The sequence below is a fragment of the Capsicum annuum genome, chromosome 9, assembly GCF_002878395.1.
Source record: "Capsicum annuum cultivar UCD-10X-F1 chromosome 9, UCD10Xv1.1, whole genome shotgun sequence".
In the NCBI taxonomy this organism is placed as follows: domain Eukaryota; kingdom Viridiplantae; phylum Streptophyta; class Magnoliopsida; order Solanales; family Solanaceae; genus Capsicum; species Capsicum annuum.
In genome coordinates, this window is record NC_061119.1 from 206954246 (window position 1) to 206978382 (window position 24137).

At 35.3% G+C, this 24137-nt stretch overlaps 1 long non-coding RNA gene across 2 annotated transcripts; it reads left to right on the forward strand.

Moving 5' to 3' along the window:
• Positions 1 to 615: 615 nt before the first annotated feature.
• Positions 616 to 15837, forward strand: LOC107841869. Of its 2 annotated transcripts, XR_001665477.2 has the most exons (4): positions 616 to 1674; positions 2233 to 2366; positions 10184 to 10244; positions 15572 to 15837. It is a non-coding gene; the product is annotated as an uncharacterized LOC107841869 (long non-coding RNA). The 2 variants fall into 2 exon arrangements; XR_007044558.1 differs by lacking the exon at positions 2233 to 2366.
• Positions 15838 to 24137: the final 8300 nt, after the last annotated feature.

Here is a 24137-nt window from a genome sequence, read left to right on the forward strand (position 1 = left end):
AAATTTTAAACACAAGCCCCCTTTAACATCATGAACAAACTCCAATAATTTTTAGCCCTCAACCCAAGACAAAAATAAGCACATTTCCACCACCTTCAAGCTATAAAGAACACCATAAATTTCAAATCTTCATAAATTCTTTGTTTTAACTCCAAATTTCTCCAAATTCGAGATTTAGGCCCCCCATTGGATGAAGAAGAAACCTCAATACCTTTCAAGCTCCAATTTAACCTCAAATAGCAAATCCATTTCACCTTCTTCAAGCTTTTTCATGCTCAACAATAGTGAAATTATATAAAACCTCCAAATCAATTCGAATTTTAGATCTAGACCCGTAAACACTTGAGAAATATAAATCTAGCGTTGGAAACGCAAATAAAAACTCGAATCAAACAATTTTGATTTATCAATTTTTTTGACCCAAAATTTTTTTGAATAAGATTTTCAGATTTATGAACCTAGGATTAAGAATCATTGGAACAACTCTTTAGTCTAAGCTCTGATACCAAGATGATAACGATCCTAAGCATACATCTAAAATTGACATTGAAAATGAAGAATTAAAAAATAAAATTAAAGAATAATTAAGAAATAAGAGATGAGAAGTGAAGAAGAAAGACTTAATTGAACAACAATTAAACCAAGAGAGAAAGAAAACTTAATCAAATGCATGAAAAATTAAATTGAATCACAATATGATAAAAATAGCCCACAAGTGGCTATTTTAAATATAACTCACAAGGGCCCTTCTTGATTGCCCCAATGACATCTTGATCGCCCATGGCCTTGTGTATTTGTTGTTTCATGGCTTCATCTAGACTCCAATCTATCATTCATATATGGAAATCCCTCCAAATATGTTGCTAACTGTGCTCATATTGAATTAACAGAGTTTAATACTTCTATACATATATTGAGGAGTGACAGTGCCAAGGAATACACGTCAGCATTTTTTCAGAACTACATAAATCTATTTGGTATTCATCACCAGTCTTTGTGTGTGGATACAACTTCTCAAAGAGAGTGGATGAGGGGAAAAATAGACATTTTCTTGTGACTACTCGCACTTCACCATTCCAAATGAAAGTACCCAAGCAATTTTGGTCAGATGCAGTGTCCTCAACTTGCTTTTTGATTAACCGTATGCCATCCACAGTGCTTAATGGTGATATTCCCTATGGTGTTCTCTTTCCTAATAAGCCATTATTTCCATTAGAACCAACGGTGTTTAGGAGTAGATGTTATTCTCATGATGTGAAGTGTGTTCTTTTGGGATATTTTCACCTATATGAGGATTATTATCAGTGCTGCTCTCCAACACTTAACAGATATGTGGTGTCAAAGGACGTAGTCTTCTCTGATGACATGTCATTCTTTTCCTCTCCCAACATTTCTCCCTCTAAGGGAGAGGAAGAAGAATGGATCATCTATGAGATCACTCCACCGAGCTCAGAACTTCATGATAAAGTTCCTCCTAGTGCCTCTTTTGAGCAGTCGACTAAAAATATGTCGTCTGATGTTGCTCCCGCTCCAACAAAGCTACCGTCTGTTAAAGTTTATTCCAACTGAAAAGAGACCAATGCTACATGTTCTGCACCAACTCTTCATCATCGGATCCTCCTTTGGTCAATGCCTCTCCACAAAATCTTGACATTTTCGTTGCTCTCCGCAGAGGTAAACATAATTGTCTATCAGTATATTCCATTGCTAATTTATCTCTGTGGCCAAAGTTAAAGTATCCAGATGGCTCTGTGGCCAGACTTAAGGTTCGACTAGTGTCTAAAGGATATTCTTAGACTTATGGAGAACTTTTAATTTTTCTTTCAAGAATAATTTTTGAATTCATTTAGAAAATGCTGATTTTATAAAGACTATGAGACAAAAACTAGATTATATATAACTTTTGGACAAATCTAGTATTTTTCTCAATTAAATAATAGTTTTGTTAAGATTTCAACCAATTTTACATATAGTAGGTGATATTTCTTTGTTGATGGTTAATATCTATTAAAAGTGTTGAATGAAAATATTTCTACAATATATCAATTCAAGCTGTGGAAACAGCCTCTTGCATTTCTGCAGAGGAAGGTTGCATACAATAGACCTTTGTGGTCCGGCCCTTCCCTGGACCACCCACATAGGGAGCTTTAGTGCAATGAGCTGCCTTATGTTGAAAGGGTTTCCCACAAAAGATTTTCTATGTGTAAAACGTCTTTATCTCTTATCACATAGGCATCTTGGCCATCTTTTCAAAGAAGGAGAGCTATTACAGTAGCAACACAACATACCAGTGTGATCCCACAATAGAGGTCTGGGAAAGATGGGAAAGATACGGTGTACGAGAATAAAAATAATCATTTTACCGGGTATGCCATAAGCATCAAATAGCTCCGTAAGGATTGTTATTCATATTTGTGTTCGTTGTATTTTTTCTCAAAGTATTTGTTGCAATGCTTTTGCACTATTTGTAGATTTTATTCTACCTGAAGTTTCAAGTTTAAGTCTCTTTTCAACTATTATTGACTGAATGTGTCCACTTAAAGTGAACTTATGGTGTATTATAAGTGCATACTCTTTGCCATTGATCTGTTATGGTGATGAATTCTCAAAAATGGAAATAAAAAACAAAGAAACAGTGCAGTAGAAAAGAGAGAACTCAGAGAGAGAGAAAGAGCAACGGGATTGAAAATATCTGAGTTAGTTAGAAATTCTTCCAATACTATACTATATATACATGAGTTAAGTAACTGGCTATAGTCTCAACTACACATAAACTTACTCATTTATAGATGCACATAATCTCAACTAATTCTGTTAAGTGATCTCATTATTCTCAATACCCTTCCTCAAGAAGATGCGTGAAACGATGTCTTTCAAGCTCAGCTTAGAAACTAGATACATGTGTTGTGCTTTTCCAAGAGTTTTGGTGAAAAAATTAGCCAGCTGCTCCTTGGTTGAAACATGATGAGTCTTGATCATACCTGGAACCAGTTTTTCCCTTAAAAAGTAACAGTCAATGTCAAAGTGTTTTGTCCTCTCATGGAAGATTGATGTAATGCCTCGAGACTATCCCCTGGACGTCACATGGTGCTTAGAACAATTTGTGATTCTAAGCTAATCCATGATACTTGCATAACTCATGAGCAACTGAATATGTTACATAAATCTGAAAGAAATAAGCGGAAGAAATGTCTTTGCTAAATATGTTCAATACAAAACTATTTAAAATATTTACACTTTGATTACACAAAGCAAAATTGAAAGTACATACATCAACTCTGAATGACCGTCTATGAAGCCTCTACTAGTACTGACTTTAGGTAACTCGGAAATGACCCCCAGCTATCCCTAATTAATATAACCGAATAAAGAATGATACTAAAACTATAGTTGACTCAAGTCCTCAAATCAAAAGAACTCATCACCTGCTGGCTGGAAGCTGCGAGCTGTCTATTATGATGTGTGGCCTACAACTGGTACCTACATTATGAAACAATGTAGCCACACAGACGTATATGTGGGTTAGTACTTTTGGAATATACTGAGTATGTGAGGGTAAATGCATAAGTAAAACAATAACTGAATATTCATATACACTTTTAATAATGCATGCTAAGTGTAAATGACTCACCTTGAGCTTGAATAAAACAAAGATTGCAAAATCATAAACATAAGTAATGAAGTATAAGGATAAACTTTGTGAGCCATAATACTTCGTTCTAAAAGCTTTCATAGTCTGTGGCTGTTAACTTTATAGGCAAAAAGATGTAACAAAATAAACCAAAAAACTGGAACGACTAACTAAGATAACTCCTAAAAAATAGAAAACAAATTCACGATAAACTACTCTCCTAAATACTAGGACAAAGCTAGAAACAGAACTTTATTTGCTAACACTCTCCCTTAAACTGAAAGTTCACAAGCTTCAGGTTAACATTAGCTAGTTAAACGCTTCCATCGTGCCAATACCCATCGACCTCCTCAGCTTTTGGAAAGGGAGAAACCTGAGAGGTTTAGTAAAAATGTCTGCCAACTGATCTTCACTTCGGCAATACTGAAGCTCTATTGTTCCTTCATTGTTGAGATCTCACAGAAAATAATACATAACATCAATGTGCTTGCTTCTTTCATGGTTCACAGGATTCTTTGACAACTTGATTGCAGAATTGTTGTCACAAAATATCATAGTAGCACTTTCCATCTTGAATTGCAGCTCTTTAAGGATTCTTCTTAGCCAAATAGCTTGACAAGCACAAGCTATAGCAGCTACAAATTCATCTTCTGTACTTGATAATGTGATGACTATTTGCTTTATTGGATGACCACGATACAGCCCCCGTGCCTAGCATAAAGACATAACCTGAAGTGCTCTTTCTACCTTCTTGATCTCTTGCATAATCGCTATCGGTAAAGCCAATCAAATCTGCCTTTTCTCCCTTCGTATAGAAAATTCCAAATTCCTTGGTTCCTTTTAAGTGATGAAGAATTCTCTTCATAGCTAAGAGATGCATTTCAGCTGGGCACTCTATATATAAGACTAACAACATACATGATGTTTGGTCTTGTAGCAGTTAGGTACATTAAAATACCCATAATTTGCTTGTAAAAAGTACTATCCGTCTTCTTTCCGCTCCCAACTTAGGTTAGTTTCAAGACTAACTCAACAGGAATGTTGGTTGGATTGCAATTCTGCATCTTAAACCTGTTTAAAATTTCTCGCACTTACTTGTTTTGGGAAACAAATATGCCATCATCAGATTGCACTATTTCTAAACCAAGAAAGTAATGCATCTTACCAAGATCAGACATCTCGAATTCATCCATCATAGACCTCTTGAAATCAGAAAACATACCTTTGTTTTTCCCCATGAATATGATATCATCGACATACGAACACACAATGAGCATTTTTCCATTCTCCCCAAGTTTTACAAAAAGTGTAGGCTCATATGGACACTTTTGAAAACCCATTTGCTGAAAATAAGCCTCAATACGACTATTCCAAGCCTGTGGGGCTTGTTTTAGTCCATAAAGAGCTTTCTTTTATTGATAAACTTTATGATCACTTCCAATCTTAACATAACCAGGGGGTTGTTCGATAAATACCTCTTCCTCCAAGTATCCGTGTAGAAAAGCTAATTTGACATCCAATTAGAAGATCAGCCATGAATTTTATGCTTCCAAGGCAATTAGCATTCAAATAGTGTCATACCTTAAAACTGGAGCAAAAACTTCAGTATAATCTACTCCATACTCTTTCTTGTATCCATTAGCCACCAATCGCGCCTTATACTTGTCGATTTTGCCATTTTCTTTCAGTTTCGTCTTATAGATCCACTTGAAACCAATAATTATGTGCTTATCAAGAAGATCAATAAGATCCCAAGTACCATTTATTTCAATAGTTTCAATTTCATCATCCATCGCCTTTCTCCATTTTTCTTCTCTTACAGCACACTAAAAAATTATTAGGTCATAAACTGCAAACAATGCGAAATGGTTAACCGCATTATTATTAGCAGTAATTCCTGTTATCTCATAGTCCATCATCCACGTGGGATTTTTGCGAGAATGATGAAGAGACTGAGCTGCTTCATCTGTTTCTTCTAAAGCTGTTGGTAGATTGTGAACTTTCAACAAGAGTTGGTAAAATTTCAGCGGCTGCGGAAGTTGAATTCACTGCACTTTTGGGTATTACATCTACTTCTTCGGCTCCTGTATCAAATATGATTGGAGTAGACTTTTTCATACTCCAATCCCAAGTGTTTTCTTCATCAAAAATAACATCTCTACTGATTACAATCTTCTTCGTTAGTGGATTAAGCGATTGATATGCCTTTGATGCTTCACTAGAGATAGATACATTGTTTTCTTTTTTCATCAAGCTTCTTCCTCGTCTCAACTGGAATATGCACATAGCCAATGCAACCGAATATTTGGAAGTGGTCCACAGTTGGTTTTCTTCCACTCCAAGCTTCCTCTGGAGTCATGTTTTGAACAACAAATGTTGGACTTCTATTTAATACAGAAAATCTCCAATTTACCGCTTCTGGCCAGAAAGTCTTTTCCATTTTTCCTTTGGCCAACAAACTCCGTACCATATTGAGAATGGTTCTATCCTTCCTCTTCGATAAACCATTTTTTTGTGGTGTATAAGCAATGGTGAGATCTCTTCAAATTCCACTAAATTCACAAAAATCTTCAAAGAGTTTTGAGAAATACTCACCCCCACGATCAGTTCGAAGAGTCTTTATGACCCTTCCAGTTTCATTTTCTGCATGAGCCTTGAAGCTTTTAAATGCTCCAAAAGCTTTTGTTTTTTTCTATAAAAAATACACCAAAGTTTTTCGGGAATAATCATCCGTAAAGGTAATGAAATGCCTTTTACCTCCATTAGAAATTGGTTTAATTGGGCCATAGATATCTCAATGCACTAGCTCCAAAATACTCTTCGCTCTCCACGACTTCCCTTTCTGAAATTGAGAACGATGTTGTTTTCCAACTACACATTCTTCACAAACTTAGGAAGGGATGATGATTTCTGGAATACTTGTCACCATATTTTTCTGTTGGAGAGTTTTTAATCCATCAGAACCCAAGTGATCTTATCTAAAATGCCACATCCATGAGGGATCTTTTACTTCCGCCTTTAAAAAAGACTGAATTCTCTCAATATTCAAGGGAAACAACCTTTTTGAATTCATTTTGCAACAGTAATAGCTCCTCTAGTAGGACTATAAATCTCACAAACATCTTTCCTGGTGAAAATAGAATATCCTTTTTCTTGCAATTGTCCAACACTCAATAAGTTGCTTTTTAAAGCAGGAACATAAAGCACATTTGATATTATTTCTTCAAAAAAATTCTTGGCTTTAATTTTAATATCACCTTTTCCCATTGCATTCACAGTGGAGCAATCACCAAAAGTAACTTTAGAACGAAAGCCTTCATTTAAAAAAGAAAAACAAGACTTACTCCCACTCATGTGATTACTACAGCCTGTGTCCAGATACTAAACATCTTGCATGGGTTTATCAACAAGGTCTTGGTTTTGTTGCTTTCAACAAAATTTGACTTCTCGTCCTTGTCGCTAGGCAGCTTAGTGTAGCACTACTGATAATGACCAAATTTATGACGTCGATAACATTTGAATTTTGATTTTTCAAAATTCTCCCCCTGCCTTTGCCATCATCATTGGCTCTAAAATTTGTGCAGCCATCTCTATTTCCTCTATCTCCTCTTCCTCTTCCTCTTCCTATACCTCTACCCCTTTCTCTAGAATTGGAAGGAACAAAAGTAGAAGCCTTTAAGGCTTGCTCCGCAGAAGTTGAACTACAATTCATCTTCTGTTCATGCACCAATGGGGAGCTTTGTAATTCATCCAGTGATAACTCATCTATATCTTTTGATTCCTTAATGGAGTAAACGACATAATCATACTTTGGCGTCAAAGAGCACAATATTTTCTTAATAATTGTGACATCAGTCATCTTCTCACCATGGAATCGCATTTTGTTGCTGATCTCCATTGGTCTAGTGCAATAACTTATTACAGACGCTCCTTTCTTCATCTGCAGAGTCTCAAAATTCCTTTTCAAGGCTTGAAGCTGTGAATGCTTCACTCTAGCAGTGCCTTGATATTTTTTTTTCATGGAGTCCCAAATATCCTTAGAAGTTTATTTGCAAAGAATAGTTTCTAGGATGGAACGATCGATAGCCTGAAAGAGATAATTCTTTGCTTTCAAATATTTTAGTTTTTTCACTTCCAACTCTATTTTTTAAGCATTCATCAAAATTTTGCCTACTGCCGGAGTATCGATGCCATCCTCCCCAATTGGCCAATACTCCTTTGACCGTAAAAGATTCTCCATCCATATGCCCCAATGGTCATAGTGACCATCAAAGTGAGGAATTACTGCTTATACAAAATTACTATCTGATGCCATGAGTGTTACAGAATAGAGAAGAGAGGTTTAATTGTTGCTGTATTTCTTTTCACTATAGGATCTCAGTTTGCTCTGATACCACTGTAAACAGATGCACAACAGAGAAGTTTATACAGAAAGTAAAAGACATGGAAGTCAATACACTGAAAGATTTAATGGAACTCTCTTGATTGTTATTCATAGTTTGTGGCTGTTGACTTTATAGGCAGAAAGACGTAACAAAATAAACCAAAAAATTGGAATGAATAACTAAGATAACTCCTAAAAAATAGGAAAAAATTCACAATAAACTATTCTCCAAAAGACTAGGACAAAGCTGGAAACAAAACTTTATTTGCTAACAGTAACACCCATATTTTTGAGCTAGAAATCCGAATCGCCATTCCTACGTGGATAAGATATAATTCCATGGTTTATATTTAAATTAATATGTCATGATATTTATCCCAGTATATGAAGTGATTATGGGGTGAAAAATGTTCATAGAAATCGCTTAAAGAATAGTTGGGCTAAGAATTCTTCATTCATCCAAAGTTTGATATTTTATTCTACAAGGGTCCACTTTGAATGGGTATAACTTTGGATACACGAAGAATTTTGCATCTTAATACCCACCAAATTGTAGATAATTGAATTAGCTTTTCAACTATACCAATTTTTCTTAAATCTGATAACCGAGTGAAAAGTTACACCATTTTTCGTGAGAGGCAGTAAGGGGTCGCGATAGCCCCACGACGCGAGGGTTGCTTGACCCAAATAGGGGTCGCATCACGTGGGCTTCTTGACCCAACTAGGGTTCGTGATGCGGGGGCCTATTCCCCTAGAGTTTTAGCTTCTTAAGGGTCAAGGGTCACTTTGGTCCATTTCCCTCAACCCCAAATATCCAAAGCCCAAATTATAACACCCAAAAGGGCATTATTTACCCATCTTCTTCAAATCAACTAACGTAAAAACCTTACTCTTTACCCAAGAACAAAATTCAACTCTTCTCCTCCAAGTAATCTAGAATTCAAGCCTTTCAAGTTCAAGAGTTTCAAGAAAGTAGAAAAGTTAGGGTTTCATCCTTGAAGATAAGAAACTTAAGGTAAGTGGGGTTTTCCAAAACTACATGGGCATGGTGAAATTGTTTTAATGATGAATAAATGTTTAGAAATTATGAATTTACAAAGGGGTTTGTATTTACAATTATAATTATGCATTTTGAAACCTTATTGGTGATAAAAATTTTGGTTTTGAGGCCCCCCCCTTAAATTCTCTTTTCGTTCATATATATGTATACGAGTGGCTCGAGTTTTGAAACTTGATTTGAGAGCATGAAGATTTATACTCCCTTTCTTGTTATTAATTATTCAATTACATATTGAGAAGCATGACATAAATGTCTTTACTATTATTTATTGACTTGGTTTTGATGATGACTTGAAGAGAGAGCATTTTCTTAATTACATAAATAAAAGTGATGATTTAAAGAGACTGCATGATTTGTTACAAGATACTTGACTACCATGGGTTTGTGAATTGAATTAAGGATCCTTGACTCTGTTTTCATGAATTTCATCATACTTATCCTCTTATACTGTTTGACTAGTTTGGTGGTCTAAAAATAATGTTTTGGAAGAGAAGATTGTAATATTTTAATGTATGGCTTAGAAATACAACTTGCAAGTCTTGGTATGACGATACCAAATAAGATAATGCCTTAACAAATTCAGAATAGAACATAAGTCAGATCTTATTCAGATTTTTTTTAGAAAATGATTTCAGAAAGATGTATACTTAGAAAAGGCTAAAAATAGGCTTAAGAGATGTTAGATGGTTACCCGAAGAAGGAACGAGTTTAGATAACTCATTACCCAAAATCGTGTTTTGCCAATACGGGTTATTATGTCCCCAAGAGGGATTATATGTTGTCCTAGTGCCCTGTGGTGTATCAAAATAAAAAACTCTAACCTTTGTAGCAAACTTGGGTTGAGGGCTTAACCACAGAGTCAAGCGAAGACTCTATATAGCCCATGGGGTCATAGACTTGTAGGGTGTACCACCTAGCTTAGAAGTAAAATAAAGAAAGGAATTGCATCTAAAAAATTGTTTTCTGAACATTTGAGATTGCCCATGTGTTTTAAATTGTTCCATGCATAACGTTTTATGAAGTTCTCTCACTTATGTTATAGATAAATGTACATAATTTTGGATTTCTCTGCGTATTAGTACATCTGTATTGACCCCCTATATTTCAGGGTCTGAGCCACACTTCCAGGGATTTGCTAATAGGTTGAATTCTATCAGAGATTGCAGATGGTGAGCCTTTCTTATTCCTAACGACCTAATCTATACGTCATTGTTATTTTATTTTGATTCATGATCCGACTGGGTCTTTGTCCCAACCTTCAGACTGATGTTATTTTTAGTTAGTAGAGTTTTGTAGACTAGTGTTAGATGTTTTTGATCTTTATGATTGAGTAGTTGAAATAAAAATTGACCATGATTTTGTATTGTTTTATATTTTTGCATTCTCATTTATATAATATGAAAGTATGTATGATTTCCAGATAGAGAAGGGTGCTCGGGCCTTCATGATTTGGGATGTCCGTCATGGATAGGGCCTCAATTCGGGTCGTGACAAACTTGGTATCAGAGCATGGTTCATGGTCCTAGGGTGTCTACGAAATCCTATCTAGTAGAGTCTTGCTTATGGGTGTGTTGTGCACCACACTTATAATCAGGAGTCTACCAGGCATTTAGGAGTTGTTTCTTCTTCTTTCCTACTCTAGTTCATCCTATAGCATCGTCCATAAGGAAGTTATCCCAAATCCTTCCTTGTTCAAATTTCATGGGCCACATCTCATTGTCGAGGCGCTAAAAGTCTAAGTCTTTAGCTCCCTCAGCGACGTAGTACTCTCCAATTGAGTTCTCTATAAAGTTATGAATATGCACAAGGACTTGAGAGGAGTCCATACGTGATTTAAAGTGTATTGATTTAAGCATCTACCTCTATTTACATCATTTGTGTGATTGAGCCTGAGGTATGGAGTGTATTTAGTCTCCTTTAATAAAATTCTTGTTGCAGAAGTCATGTTCAAGGATAATGATGTGTAACAAAATATTGGAACTATTTTTCCACCCGAGTAGTAATATATGTTAAAATGTCATGACCTATTGGTAGTGAGATAATCCAGAAGTTGGTGACATAAAGTCATAAGGTTAGCAGTCAGAGTGAGGGTGACATTTGCATAAATAAATAGTTTTAGCGGTATAATCGTGGGTTGAGGAGTGGGTTGCCATTGTTTAGTGATAAACTAATGTGGTAGCAATATTTGTAGATTGTATGGTAGTCTGTGAAGGAAGTGACTGGATATGATTTTTATTTATTCAAATTAGGGAAGGAGCCTAGAGTGGATAGTTATGGTGGTAATAGAAATCAGTTATAGGTTATGAATGGAAAGGGGTATATTAGTTAATAAGTTGTAGGTAGAGACTCATTAGTGTTTATTGAGTTTTGAAGATCATTATGATGTATTATTAGGTAAGTAAGTAGGAGGTGAGAAATTAGAATATGTTGATAAGATTGAAATGGGTTATATTATAAGATTAAGATCGACTAATCCTATTATATGACTTTACCCTTTTGATGGGCTTTTCTTTAGTAGTAGTAAACTAGTACTTCAGGTGAGAAGGTATGTAGTGGATTTTGAGTTGTAATAATGAGGTTATGGGGGAGTTGTGATTGTAGGTAGTAGCTTAGTGTAGTGAAGTATTTGGGTTGATTTCCCAATTTGATGGACTAGTATAGTATTTGGCATGCTTTACCGGTGGATAGAGATTTTATAAGGGGGTACGTCCGTAAGTCTAGGATTGTGACTTTGATCTAAGGGGGAGATGGTAAATTAAGGTAGTTCCCGAATGTTCTCACCGTGGCAAGTTGTGGGTAGGAACAATAATAAACCTATTTCTACTCAAGCATACTCCTCCTACTTCAATTTAGGAGAGTATCTTGCTAATGTCTTAAGTTATCTATTCAAGTCATGCCTATGCCTATGGTTCAAGTCCTCTATGGACGTATGTTCATGATCTGACCTCCGAACTAGAAGCAATAATGTCTCTTAGTAATCCAGTCTTTCATGTATTCAAGTCATATGTTATTTTGCTCTTGACCCATGAAATCTATGTCTCTCAGCATGCTTGGTCCTAAGGAAATATATTTCTATATGTCACCAATTCATTCTATGTCAGGTTTAGCCGAAATGATAAAGTTTATGCAAACTCATGAAAAATCTCAGTTCTTTAAATGAGAAGCAATCGCTTTAAGTGGAAATCTTTGTCTTAGTTATAATCTAACACCCTGTAGCATTCTCGACTCAATACCACTCTTAGTTTCATGTATGGAGAACTTACAACCTAAATTTTTTTTCTAATTGTTAAAAGACTTAGTCATATTTATGAGCTCTTAACTTTCATGATTTTTCAAATTGATATTCCCGACCCCGAGACATAGATTTTTGAGTTAATTCCTGATCATGGGTAAAAAGAGGGTGTCATAGGAAAGTTTTGAATTTTTTAGACGATGTTTGAGGCATGTTTGGATTATCAAAACAGTGGGCCAACACGATATCAATTGATCGAGTTAGGAATCGTACCGGTAGGGACCAACACGGCTTATCGCTTAATGCATTGGGTGCCCAGTTCATCTTACTAATTTTTGGGTCCAGGAGTGTGATTCAGTCTTTTTCCTTTATTTTATCTTGATATGTGCACCAATATTTTTCCACTGTGTTCTATCCTAAGAATTCATGTTGTATTGTGTTTCTTCCGAACGACTCTCTACTTATGATCTAGACACTTGATATAGGAAGCACTTGGTGATAGTATTGTATCGTCACCTCGTGGCCCTCCCCATGTTAGTATGATGGTAATGGTGGAAGCATAGTAATATGTTAGGTAGGTGAGTAGATGTTCTTGAAGGTCAAAACTTTTATGTGATTTCTTGAGCAAAGTCTATAAAAGATGGGGTAAAGAAGGAGATGGACTTTTACTATGAGAAATAGTTGGGTATGAGATATGGCGAAAATATTTATGAATGTGATTGAATTTGTTGGCCTTAGTGAGGAAAGTTCATGAAGTAGGTGTAGTAATGATAGGGTTGAATGTTGTTATTGATGAAAACACAACCTATGTACTATGTGGTTGGTATCCCTTGAATTAGAATCCGAGGGTGTTTGATGATAGTGATAAGGTGAGGTAATATTCTTAATGGGATGTAAAGTACATGGTCCTATAGCTTAAGTTATCACCTTGTTTCTCCGAGTTAGGTTACAAGATAGAAGTATTATACAGGGAATTGTTATAGGAGAATTGTAAGTTGGAAAGGATGAAGTATGTTATTTGTAGTTTGGGGCAGAGTTGAGTAGTGTCTCTCAGTTTTGGGTCTATTTATTGTACCTTGTAAGATAGAGAATGCTTCTAATGCTATGTTCTGTGAAAACCTTATTTCATGATTAGTACCGATGTAAGTCAGGCTATTTATCACCAAATAAACTCATGCCTCGTGTTGTGATTATTATGATTCATAGAACTTATGTGCAAGATTATCCCTATGTAAAAGTCTCATTCCCTCGCGCTTCGTGCTTACATGTTACACTAGGGGTTATCATGAAGCTCGTTTGAAGCTATTGTATATTTTATTAAGGAAAAATGTTCAATGCGAGGTTTCATTCTTTATTCTACAGTTTTAGAGCTTCAACAAGTCCCTACCCATCATTTGGGAATGAATGATCCCAAGGGGGAGATAATGTAACACCCCACATTTTTGAGCTATAAATTCGAACCATCGTTTCTACGTGTATAAGCTCTAATTCCATGGTTTATATTTAAATTCATGTGTCATGATCTTTCTCCCAGTAGATGAAGTGATTATGAGGTGAAAAATGTTCATAGAAAATGCTTAAAGCAAAGTTGAGCTAAGAATTCTTCATTCGTTCAAAGTTTGATATTCGATTCTACAAGGGTCCACTTTGAATGTGTATAACTTTGGATACACGTAGAATTTTTCATCTTAAGGCCTACCAAATTGTAGATAATTGAATTAGCTTTCCAACGATACAAATTTTGCCTAAATCCGATAACCCAGTGAAAAGTTATGCCATTTTTCGTGTGAGGCAGTAAAGGGTCGGGATAGCCCCGCGATGCGAGGACTGCTTGACCCAACTAAGGGTCACGATGTGGGGATATTGCCCCACAGTTTTAGCTTCTTAAGGGTCAAGGGTCACTTTGGTCCATTTCCCTCAACCGCAAACATCCAAAGCCAAAATTATAACACCCTATTTGCCCATCTTCTTCAAATCAACTAACGTAAAAACCTTACTCTTTACCCAAGAACAAAATTCAACTTTTCTCCTCCAAGTGATCTAGAATTCAAGCCTTTCAAGTTCAAGAGTCTCAAGAAAGTATCAAAGATATGGTTTCATCCTTCAAGATAAGAAACTTAAGGTACGTGGGGTTTTCCTAAACTACATAGACATTGTGAAATTATTTTAATGGTGAATAAATGTTTAGAAATCATGAATTTACAAAGGGGTTTGGATTTACAATTACAATTATGCTTTTTGAAACCTTATTGGTGATAAACGTTTTGGTCTTGAGGCCTTCCCCCTTAAATTCGCTTTTTGTTCATATATATTTATATGTGTGGCTTGAGTTTTGAAACTTGATTTGAGAGCATGAAGATTTATACTCCCTCTCTCGTTATGAATTATTTGATTGCAAATTGAGAAGCATGACATAAATGTCTTTACTATTATTTGTTGACTTGGTTTTGATGATGACTTGAAGAGAGGGTGTTTTCTTAATTACGTAAATAAAAGTGATGATTTAAAGAGACTGCATGATTTGTTACAAGATACTTGACCACCATGTGTTTGTGAATTGAATTGAGGATCCTTAACTCTGTTTTTATGAATTTCACTATACATATCCTTTTATACTGTTTGACTAGTTTGGTGGTCTGAAAATAATGTTTTGGAAGAGAATAGTGTAACATGATAATGTATTACGACTTGCAAGTCTTGGTATGATGATACCAAATTAGACAATGCCATAACAGATTCAGAATAGAACATAAGTCAGATTTCATTCAGATTTCTTTTAGAATATGATTTTAGAAAGATGCATCTTATAAAAGGCTAAAAATAGGCTTAAGAGATGTTAGGTGGTTATCTGAAGAAGGCACAAGTTCAGATAACTCATCACCCGAAATTGTGTTTTGCCTATATGGGTTATTATGTTCCTAAGAGGGATTATACGTTGGTCTAGTGCCCTGTGATATATCAGAATCAAAAACTCCTACCTTTGCGGCAAACTTGGGTTGGGGGCTTGGACGCCGAGTTAAGGGCGGACTCCATATAGCCCATGGGTCGTAGACTTCTAGGGTGTACCACCTAGCTTAAAATTAAAAAAAAGAAAGGAATTGCATCTACAGAATTATTTTAAGAACATTTGAGATTGCCCATGTGTTTTAAATTGTTCCATGCACAACATTTTATGAAATGCTCTCACTTATGTTATATATAAATGTACATTATTTTGGATTTCTCTGCGTACCAGTACATCTGTATTGACCCCTTATATTTCAGGGTCTGAGCCACAGTTCCAGGGTTCTGCTAAGAGGTTGAATTCTGTCAGAGATTGCAGATAGTGATCCTCCCTTCTTTCGGAAGGCCTAATCTATATGTCATTGTTATTTTATTTTGATTCATGGTCCGACTAGGGCCTTTTTCCAACCTTCAGAAAGATTTTATTTTTAGTTAGTAAAGATTTCACGGACTAGTGTTAGATGATTTTTATCTTTATAAACTCATTTTGGTATTGAGCAGTTGAATAAAAGTTGACCATGATTCCATATTGTTTTATATTTCTGCACTCTCCTTCATATAATATGAAAGTGTGTATGATTGCCTAATAGATTAGGGTGCTCGGTCCTTTATGTTTCTGGATATCCATCACAGCCAGGGCCTCGGTTTGAGTCGTGACACCCACATACCTGAATTTGGTGATTATCTTGAAGAAAACTCGAATTAGAGCTTGGGATTGAACTTTTGAGAGAAACCACACTTCTTTTCTCCTTGAGAGTGGAGAGAAAAATAAGCTTTGAAAACTGATCCTTTTTTATGGGTAAAAACATTTATTGGAGGACTTAAGTCATGGGAGAGGAGTTTAATATGAGAAAAAGACCAAAATACCCCTAAAGAAACCAATAAAAAATGCAATAATTCCTCAACTGACGACTAGGTCGACAGGACATCAACTTGGTGACGTCCCGTCATCCTAGTCGTCAACTCTAGATGGGTGTTGCCCTTTTCTGGTTCAGGATGATGAAGAGGTTGATAGCTCGTCACTTTGTTGATGGCTTATCACCTCAAGTCGTCACCTTGCATATAGATTTGATCACATTCTAGTTAAGGATGACGACGAGGTTGATAACCCGTCACTTTGTTGATGGCTTATCACCTTAAGTCATCACCTCATTGAAAGATGGATACTCTAATGTAAAATAAGCATAACTTCCTACTCTGATATCGGATTAAGGTGAAACTAATTGCGTTGGAAATAAGACTTGAATATATTTTATTTGGTATAAAGTAGGATACGTAACTCATTATATACTAGGAGTAATGGTCATTGGACTTTGATCCAAGTTGAAACATTCACTAAAACTTAATCATCGATAGAAAAGTTCTCAACTCGACTTTTCTATAGGTGTTTCCTATGGCCATGATTTGCATCAAAATACTTTATACACAATTTTAATCATGAAATTTAATTATGGCTTGACATAATCACTTTGGGGTCTTTAAACTTATGACGGATAGTTGAAAACTTATCTTGGAACTTGTGGGATATTACAATTGAATTAGCTGTTATTTGAATTGCAGCCTTGCTATCACAATAGGTGCCTATAGGCTGCTTAACTTCTACTCCTAGATCTCTGAATACTCCTATCAACCAATCAGCTACAGCTGAAGCCATGCTTCTGAATTCTACTTCAGCTGAGTTTTTTGCAATAGTTTCTTGTTTCTTTAAGTTCCATGATACCATGGCATCTCCAAACTTCACCAAGTAACCTGTAACTGTCCTTCTAGTCTTTAGATATGAGCCCCAGTCTGAGTCATAGAACACAGTAAGAATATTAGTGTTATGAGAGGGCATGAACAATCCTAGCCTTGGTGCAGATTTTATGTATCTTGCTACCCTTAATGTAGCCTTTATATGCGACTTCTTTGGTACATGCATATACTGATTTAAAACTTGAACTACAAAGGCAATATCAATTCTTGTCATTGTAAGATATAACAATCTTCCTACAATTCCTTGATAGCTCCCAATTTATGACAAGGGCTTTTCTTCAGAAGTTCTGCAGTCCTGCACATGAGTATTATACTGTATAGAGGTTAGCTTCAAATTTTGTTCAAGAGGAGATGGAGTAGGTTTTGATCCACTTAATCCAATTTCAGATATAAACTTTAGAGCATATTTTCTTTGGTTCATCACAATACCAACTTTAGATCTGGTAAATTCTATGTCTAAGAAGAACTTCAACTCACCCAAGTATTTCATTTTTGAACCTCATCCTTGGATCCTTTCTTGTCTTGAGTATCAAACTGTCACTACTACCAGTTACCAGGAGATTATCTACATAGACCAAGACTACTACCAAGTCACTCCCTTTATTCTTTGTAAAGAGTGAGTAGTCTTAGTGGTTATGAAAAAATCCCAGTTGCAATAAGGCTATAGTTAACTTAAGATTCCACTACCTTGGAGCTTGTTTAAGCCCATATAAAGACTTGTGCAACTTAAAGACTTTACCAGACTCCCTCTATTTGCAAAATACTTAAGGGATAACTATGTACACATCTTTTAGAAAATCTCCTCGTAGGAATGCATTATGAACACCCATCTAAAAAATAGGCCAATACTTGGAGGCTGCAATAGCTAAGACTGACCTGACCATGACTATTTTAGCCACAGGAGAAAAGGTCTTTGTATGGTCTAACTGCTCTTTCTGATTGAACCCTTTTGCCACAAGCTTGTCTTTGTACCTTTTAATAGCCTCTGATGCTAGGTATTTGGCCTTTAATACCTACTCACTTCCAATGGGATGATTGCCAGGCAGGAGATCAACCACGCTCTAAGTATAATTGTCCCTAAAAGCTGTGATCTCAGACTGCATAACTTTAATCCACTTTGGATTAGCTAAATCTTTAGAGAAAGACTTTAGCTTTGGAAAAATTGAATAAAGAGATAAAGATATGTATATAACATGATTGGAGAGAGGATGGATGCAGGTTTTAGTACCATGTTTAACCACATAGTCTTGCAACCAGATGGGTGGTCTACTTATTCTATAAGATCTTCTTCTAGCAGCAACAATGGTTGGTTGTATAGTTGACACAGAGCCAGTATGAGCAGATCCCATACTAGGCATGTCAGCAATACTTTGAGTGCGATGAGGAGCAATAGATGCAGGAGGACTAGTAAGCTCAGCTATAGTGGGATTTTGAGAAGAATCAGTGGGACCTTGAATCCTATAATGATAGGTACTTAACTAGGAGATGGTATAGAGTATTTGTCGCCTGCACCTATGTAGTGTACGAAGGAAAACATGAGATGAAGATGGTGATAGTTGTTGGAAGGGGAAGATGTCTTCTTTAACGACTGCATCTCTACTGATAAAGAAGATTCTGGCATGTAGATCATATAGTTCATAACTCTTTTGCAGAGTTGAATATCTAAGAAATACAACTGGGATAACTCTTAAAGAGAACTTGTCACTAGGTCTTACTTGTGTAGCATAGGATCTAAAAACTTGTAAGTGATCAAGTGTAGGAGGAGTACCATACAATACTTCAAATGGTGTTTTGCCAAGCAGAAGTGATGATGGAAGCCTATTGATCAAATATACTCATGTTATTACACATTCTCCCCAAAACATTAAGGGCACATTAGACTAAAATTCAGAGATATAACAACATCCAAAATATCTCTGTGTTTCCTCTCTACCACCCTATTTTTTCGGGGGCGTGTAGACATATGATCTCTGGTGGATAATGCTCAAGGAAAAAATAAGGTCATAACTCACTCCTATTATCAATTTTAAGAATTTTCACAGAGGAAAGAAATACATTCTGAACCATAAGAAGGAAATGTTTGAGAGAAACTACCATTTCCGCCTTGGAGCTAAGCAGAAACAACTGGGTATACCTTGAAAAATCTTCAACCAAGGTGAGGAAATACCTCTTACCATCATGAGTTAGGACCCTATAAGGTCCCCATACATCTCCGTGCAATGGTTGAAAACAATTAGTAGTAGAGGTAGTACTTATAGTGAAAGAAAGTCTAGATTTCCTGCCCAAAGGGCACACAGTACAATGTTCAATAGAGTTCTTATGAACTTTTACATTTTTGAAATAGTTCAGTTTTAGTAGAGTAATAAAAGACACATGACCTAACCTCTTATACCATAAATAGAGATATAGGTCTGCTTAGGGTGCTTTCACTATATAAGACTTAGTGATTTTTGTAGGTAGTTGAGGACCTTGAGTCTTTACAAGACAATCAACACTTACAATATAGGGATCATTCTCTAGTCTGCCAATCCCCTTCACTTTCCCACTGAAGAGGTACTGAGGCAGAAATTAAGATAAAAAATTGAACAACAATTCAATTCTTTAGTCATCTTGGACACAGACAACAAATTGTACTTAAAATTTTGGAATATGCAGTACTTTTCTGACCTGAACCCTTTACACACTTGTGAGTTTCCTACATGGCTAACACTTGCACAATCACCTATAGGTAAGTAAAATTTACCATTACTTGATTCACTTAGTATCTTGGTGGTGTTAGTCAACATGTTTATATAATTAACCATATGTTCGGACTCACCAATATCTATTATCCACTTAACCTCACTAGAGTGAGTTAAAGGTCCAACTATCATACATGAAGCTTTAATTACTGAGTGGCCATTATTTTCTTTGTCAAGCAATTGAATGATTTACTTGTTTGGTCTTGAGTATATTGCGGTTCTTGAGAGCGTACAACTATTGATCTTTCCATAGGGTTAGATATGGTACTAGTGACCCCTAACATCACATCATCTGGCTTTATTGGAGCTACAAAACAACCAAGAATGGACCCTGTGTTGTTAGTGTCACTACATGTATAGTGAGCTGTTGTTGGAGGTTCAAAAGTGTGTCTCTTTTTCCCTTTAAAGTTAGTTGGATAACCATGATGCTTGTAGAAAGTAGCTTTGGTGTGACCTATGAGATTACAATAGTCATAATATATGGTATTCCAATTCTTCTCAGACCTTGACCCTTGAGGTGAGGTCTGTTTGTTAGGCACATTTCCTCGACCACCACTCCTGCTAAAAACACATGAGCATTAGCTGCACTGTGCATAGGTTGGGAGACAGAAGTACATCCTTTTTCATAAGATGCATCCTTGTTGATGCTAAGTAGAGCAAGCTCATCAGATATATGACCATACACAACCACTATAGAGTTGGATTTCCCCAGAATTGTCAGACCTTCCTCTCATATAGCACTGAATAGGCTTTGTTCACACTAGGAGGTGGATCCATCATCATGATCCGACTTCTATATTAATTAAAGGATTCATTTAAGCCCATGAGAAACTTTATTGGTCATTGATACTCGAAGTGAGCAACATAGGTCTTAGATTCTACACTGGAAATGGCATCAAGGAATAAAATTCCTCCCAGAGTTCTTTCATGTGTGAAAAATAAACTGCTACAAACATAGTACCCTGAGCTAAAGTGGAAATCTCTTTATGAAGATAGAAGATTCTAGATCCATCCACCTTGTCAAACCATTCCTGTAGATCCTTCCATACTTTTTGAGCACTACACACATACACAATGCCACTGAGAAGCTTTACAGAGTTCATAATCCATAAAAGGACTATGGCATTACATCTTTCCCACAACTCATGAAGGGAAAGGGGAAACTTATCCTTGGAATATTTACCATCAAGAAAGCCCAACTTACACTTGCCTAGAAGACCAATTTTCATATAGCGACTCCACAAAGTATAATTGCCAGAACCAGATAGTTGTAGCAAAATGAGACTACTACCTGGAGAATCACAAGGCTGGGGTGATTGTGATTGATCACAATCGGAGGACTAGTAGGATCAGCAGATGTACCAGCTAAACTTTCAAGAACACCTTCATCAGTCGCCATCAAAGAGAAAACACAAAGATTAATAATCAATGGATATATGCATAAAAATGGAATATAGAGGAGTCAATTTTGCAGAGAGACAAATAAGGATCAATAATCACGACTTTGGAGAACAACTGCTTTGAGGAGAAGGAAATTGATCTGAAAATCAATTACTGAAACCAGCTAAAAACAACAAAACAAACATAATTACGAGAAAGGCTCTGATACTATGATGAATTCTCGCAATGGAATCAAAAACAAAGAAACTGTGCAGTATGAAAGAGAGAACTCAGGGAGAGAGAGAGCAATGGTATTGAAAATATTTGAGTTAGTTACAAATGCTTCCTACACTATACTATATACACATGAGTTAAGTAACCGATTATAGGCTCTACTACACATAAACTTACTCATTTAAGACTATACATAATCTCAACTAATTCTGTTAAGTGATCTAATTATCCTCAAAATATAGAAATGTCTTGCAGTACATGAATAAAAGCTATATTATCATTAAAAGGAACGACCCAGTACATTAAAACTCCCGCTATGTGCAGGGTTCGAAAAAGGCCAGACTACCAGCTATATTGCCATTGACTAAACATATTTATGCTGATTGGATTTCTTCATTTTTGTTATTTTTTTGAATATTATAATATGTCCTATCCAAAATTGGAGTATAACCCTAACTTAAGCCCTTTAACTTGCTATTGAAAATAACATATTATCAACGAGATTGATTGAACTGTTTAGATTTATCATGGATGATGCAAACTTAGTTTTGTTTATAATTCATAGTGTAAAAACTATGGACATAATTTTCATTAAAGGGATAAGCTAAGGTCAATATCTTCTTGTGCTTCGATTGTTGCATTATTTATTACTAATATTATTCATTTTGTCTGATGATATAAAGTGTCTTTTTTATTATTTGTTATGTCTTCTTTACTTCTATATGCTCCTTTCCTTTCTGCATATGCAATACTTGAATTGAGGGTCTTTCGAAAATAACCTCTCTACCTCCATGAGGTAAGGTTGCATATAATTTTATCCTCTGTAGACCCCACCTATGGTATTTCACTGGGTTTATTGTTGTTGTTGGATAAGGTCAATATCCTACTCCTTTGTTTTGTATCTGTATTTTTACTTCTTAAATGTATGTATGGAAATAAAGTTTGATGACATCATATGTATCTCATCATCAAATATTTAATGAAAGATACTGGTTAACTATCTATTTTATAAATTCTGCCACTAGTTTTATTTAAGAGTTGATAATGATATACATTGAGATAACTAGAGAAGTATAACCAGTATCAGCACAGACCCAACATTAAGATATTTTGATTATGTATTGTAAGTTAGATTGATGTCAATTTGAATTATAAATTATAAAATATGAATACACAAAACATATTAACTACTTGATTGTTATAAATATATTTACATTATAGTGAATGTCGATCAAGAATACAAATAAGATCTATCAAGATCTAATTGATATCTATCAGGATTTAAAGTATCTATCTTTTAGAGAGAAACTAGGGGTAAATTTTCTCAATAAATAGAAGGACTTTCTTCATTGTAAATTATCCCAAAAGAGAATCCCTCAAGATAAATAAAATTACTCTCTCTTCTCTCTCTATTCTTGTTCTTCCCTACTTTATATTTCATAACATGTTATTAGCACGAGGTTCTTCCTTTGAGTCTATATTTATGCCGATGTTAAGGTAAACGGCATCAAATACTAATAGGCTAACTATTTTTTATTTTTTTTGACAAATTGATCGTACATACCCATGAGCTTCTTCTACAACATATGGTGTAATGTTTTTCATAGTATATGACAAATAATAATCAACTAATAAGTTGATTGCACAGTTGTTACTGCCTTTAAGATGTTATAGGAGGTTACTTTATGCAATTGTTTTTGTCTGTCTTTGACTTTGTTGACTGAGACATGATAAATTACATAACTATGGTATCACAGAAAAATCTTTAATGTGTTTGTTATATGTGACAATTTTATAACCAATTGCTATCACATCAATACGAGATTCTGTCAAACAAGGTGAGATTATAAATCTAACGGTAATTTCAAGGTTAGTAATTCCTTATGTTATTTGTCTTTTGCTACTAATAATATAATTATTGTTGGATTTGAGAAAAAAATAATTGGTTTGGAACCACTTATGTTTTAAATTTATCCATGAAGAACAATATTGTTAAAAGATATGATGATGAATTTGAGTCTCATCTCATTAAGAGGATAAGACATTAGGTTAAAAGTTTCAATGCACCACGATGATAAGATGTTGAGTTTCAGTCCCATTGATTTATAGCCTAAGACTCCTTTATATGGATAAGATGTTGAGTTTGAATATCGATGCATCATATTGATGATATTATATTGGCTAAGAAAAAATATTTATTTTTTTGTAAAAAGACAGGAAATCTGTCCCATTGAATATGCTTCATTCCAAGAAGTGAATATGGTAGCAATATATGATAAGTCTGAAAGATGACAAATTATTCCATTCTTGAAGTGAATGTTGTAGCAATATACGATATACTCTGAAAGATATCATGCCTCAATGTGCTCCTAAAGTAGCAATATCACAAAAGAGGTTTTAAACTCTCAAAATTTGATAGGCTTAAGGCATGATTATATTCCTTTCCTGGGAAATGAGAATTTCAATTATTTTAAGTACATATCCATTCCCTAAGGTGAACGCGATAATATTTAGTAAAACTTATTAATACAAACGTGCACTTGATTGTGATGGTATCACAACTCACATCCGAAAGAGGCAGAATAACTAAGAAAAGTCATTTTAAAATCTACTTCTAAAGTAGTAAATCTAAACTTTATCCATGTAATAGTAAATCTCAAATTTACTAAAGAAAAAGACACATGTCATGGTAAACTTGGAGTTTACTAGTACAAATAAGT